Raw genomic sequence first — 4,768 nt, 5'->3', positions numbered from 1 at the left:
AACATGGTTGGCCATGATTGATTTTTATATTGAGACAATCCTTGTCACAATATGATGTTGGATCATGGTTAACCATAGTTGATCATGATTGATTTTCATATCAAGGTAATCCTTTTCACAATGCAACGTTGGGCTATGGTTGACTGTGGTTGATTTTCATATTGAGAGAATCTTTGTCACAAAGCAATGTTGGAACATGGTTGACCATGATTAATATTATAAAGCCAAGGGAATAATATAAACCAAAAATACATAAACCCTAAGATAAATATTATAAACCTTAAAATAAACATGGTTAACCATGGTTTACCATGGTTGATTTTCATATTCAAATAATCTTTGTCACAATGTGATGTTGAACCATGTTTGACCATAGTTGATTTTCATATCAAGACAATCTTTGTCACAATGAGATATTAGACCGTGGTTGATTTTTATATTGAGACAATCTTTGTAACAATGTAACCATGGTTATTGACCATAATTGACCATGATGACCATGGTGGACCATGATTAATTTTCACTTTGAAACAATCTTTCTCATAGTGTGATGTTGTACCATGGTTGATTTTCATATTGAGACAATCTTTGTCAACAAGCAATGTTGGACCATGGTTGTCACAATGTGACATTGGACCAAAAGAAAATCTTTGTCACAATATGACCATCATTATTGACCATGGTTGAACATGATTGACTGTGGTTAACCATGATTGACCATGGCTGGCCATGGCTGATTTTCATATTGAGACAATATTTATCATAATGCGACATTGGACCATGGTTGAACATGCTTGACCATGGTTAACCATGATTTATTTTCATATTGAAACAATCTTTGTCACAATGTGACATTGGACCATTGTTGAACACCGTTAACTATGATTGACCATGATTGGCCATGGTTGACCATGTTTGGCCATGGTCGACCATGTTTGGCCAATGTTGACCATAATTGACCATGGTTGACCGTGGTTGAACATGGTTGACCGTGGTTGACCATGGTTGATTTTCATATTGAGAAAATCATATGATAAACCCAAAGATAAATATTGTAAACCAAGGTATATAAACCTTATGATAAATATTATAAACAATAAAATAAACATGGTTGACCATGATTGATTTTCATGTTGAGACATTCTTTGTCACAATGCGACATTGGACCATGGTTGGCTATACTTGACCATGGTTGATTTTCATATTGAGTCAATATTTATCACAATATGACATTGTACCATGGTTGACCATGATTGACAATGGTTGACAATGGTTTACAATGGTTAACGATGGTTGACAATGGTTGAGCATGGTTGATTTTCATATTGAGACAATCTTTGTCACAATATGATGTTGGATCATGGTTGACCATGATTATAAATCAAAGGGATTTATATTAAACCTTAGGATTAATATTATTAACCCTATGAATAATATTATGCCCTAGGAATATGAACCTTTATATTAATAAACCAAAGGGATTGATATTATATACCCAAGTGATTAATACTAAAACCCCAAGGGATTATAAACCGAGGGGAATAATATTAAACCCATGGGATTAATATTATAAACCCAAGGTATAGAAACCCTAACATAAATATTATAAACCCTAAAATAAAAATGGTTGACCATGGCTGATTTTCATATCGAGACAATCATTTTCACAATGTGACGTTGGCCGATGATTGATCATATTTGACCATGATTGATTTTCATATCGAGACAATCTTTGTCACAACGTGACTTTGGACCTTGGTTGACAATGGTTGATTTTCATATTGAGGCAATATTTATTAAAATGCAACATTGGACTATGGTTCACCATGACTAACCATGGTTGATATTATAAACCCAAGGGATTAATGCTAAAAACTCAAAGGATTATAAACCCAAGGGAATAATATAAACCTAAGGTATATTAACCCAAAAATAAATATTATAAACTCTAAAATAAACATGGTTGACCGTGGTTTACCACGATTAATTTTCATATTTAGACAATCTTTGTCACAATTTGACGTTGGACCATGTTTGACCATAGTTAACCATGGTTGTCACAATGTGACGTTGGAGCACGCGACAACGTTTGTCACAATGTAACCATGGTTATTGACCATGGATTACCATGGTTGAACATGATTGATTTTCACATTGAGACAATATTTGTCATAATGAGATGTTGGACCATGTTTGACCATGGTTGATTTTCATATTAAAACAATCTTTGTCACAATGCGACATTGGACCATGGTTGACAATGATTGACCATGGTTGTCAAAACATGACGTTTGACCATGAGACAATATTTTCACAATGTGACCATGGTTATTGACCATGGTTGACCATGATTAATTTTCAAATTGAGATAATCTTTTTCACTATGCGACATTGCACCATGGTTGACCATACTTGATTTTCATATTGAGACAATCTTTGTCACAATGTGGAGGTGGACCATGGTTGACCATAATTAACCATTTTTGACCAATTTTTACCATGGTTGACCATGGCTGACAATGGTTGAGCATGGTTGATTTTCATATTGAGACAATATTTGTCATAATGTAATGTTGGACCATGGTTGACCATGATTGACCATGATTATAAACCTAAAGGTTTTATATTAAACCCTAGGATTAATATTATAATCCCTATGAATAATATTATACCCTATGAATATGAACCCTAATATTAATAAACCCAAGGGATCATATTATAAACCCAAGGGATTAATACTAAAACCTCAAGAGATTAATCTTATAAACCCAAGTTATATAAATCGTAAGATAAATATTATTGAGACAATCCTTAAGACAAACCCTAAGATAATATTATTGACCATCATTAATTTTCATATTAAGAAAATCCTTGTCACAATGCAACGTTGGACCATGGTTGAGAATGCTTGACCATGTTTGATTTTCATATCGAGACAATCTTTGTCACAATGCGACGTTGGACTATGGTTGACCATGCTTGACCATGGTTGGCCATGATTGATTTCCATATTGAGAAAATAAATGTCACAAACCCAAGGGATTAATATTATAAACCCTAGTGATATAAACACTAAGAAAATTATTATAAACCCTAACATTAATATTATAAACCTCAAGATTAATATTATAAATCCAAGTGATTAATATTAAAAACCCAAGGGATTATAAACCCACGGGAATACCATTTAACCCTAACATAAATATTAAACCACAGGAATATAAACCATGATATTAGTAGACCCAGGTATTATTATTATAAACTAAAGGGATTAGTATTAAACCCTAAGATTAATATTATAAATCCTAGGCTTAATATTAAACCCTAGGAATATAAACCCTATGATTAATATTAGAAACTCTATGATCAATATTATAAATCCAAGGGATTAATAAACCCATTAGATTAATGTTAAAAACCCGATGGATTATAAACCCAAGGGAATAACATTAAACCCTAGGATTAATATTAAACTCTAATGTGACTTGAATATCTGTAGTGGGACTCTTCTAGGGTTTTATAGATTCAATTGATTTTATGGATCATTGCAGTGGACCCTTGGGTTTAATGTTTATAGTTAACAAGATTCAAAACAACACTAACAATTTCTTGACTATGAATTATTATAGTTAGCGTTTGTGTGACCATGGTTGACCATGGTTTTACTATGGTTGACTATGGTTTATCATTATTGACTATGGTTGAACATGGTTTACATATGACTCACCATCATTTGACCAAGATTTGACTATTGTCAACCATAGTTAAACATGATTGATTATAGCTCGCCATGGTTTGAATATGGTTTGAATATGGTTTGTATATTGTTTGACTATGACTAACCATGACCATCCACTATAGACATCCATGGTCAACAATGGCCATCCACCATAGTTCAATATAGTTCACTATGGTTAACAATGGGTCACCTAGTGATAGGCCACGATGTTTGTAGTAATTGTGGTTCACCATGGTGGTCATATTGAATATTATTAACTATGATGCCCATGCTGATTATCGTTGACCATGTCAACAATAGTCAAGCATACTCATGTTGACTATTGTTGACCATATCAACACAAGTCAACCATAATTAACATGTTTTAATGGATAGATTAATGTTTAGGTAAGACATTATAAATATGTGGAATAATATATTATTAATGCACCATTGATATTATATTAAAATTTTATTAAGGCTATTTAAATGTTTTAGTAATTTTTTCTACATTTGTTAATATTATATTAATGTCATAATTAAATATTAATGATATACTAAACAATAAATATTCATACTATAATGTATTAAGTAAGTATTGCATCAATAAACTAAATTAATGATTAATTTAATATATTAATGTATTATTTAATATTTAAAATACCAAAATATTAGTATTATTAGTTTAGTGTTAAAATTAAATATTTAAAATAATATTATTTCAACTTAACTAATTAATATTAATGAGTAAAGTATTATTAATTAATATAATTAATAAAAAATTTAATTAATATAAATAATAATAATAATAATAAATATTAATTAATATTTAGTTAATTAATATAATTATATAAGTAATTGTAGAAGTGGCCCAATTCTAGTCAGATGACCTACATCCATGGGCTTGGTAGCAGCGTGGTAGACTATGTTATTTCCGATCTTGCTTTATACAACGAAATAATAAATTTTGACATCTTAAATGACCATGAGCTTGACTCTGATAATAGGCCTTTACTTATAACTCTCAATTTTGTCATGCATAGAGATCCC

This window comes from Pinus tabuliformis, chromosome 3_2, assembly GCF_031772625.1.
Source record: "Pinus tabuliformis cultivar Carrire ecotype Pingquan chromosome 3_2, CPIR1, whole genome shotgun sequence".
NCBI lineage: Eukaryota > Viridiplantae > Streptophyta > Pinopsida > Pinales > Pinaceae > Pinus > Pinus tabuliformis.
The sequence above is the reverse complement of the archived record's forward strand: the minus strand, read 5'-3'. Positions refer to the sequence as shown.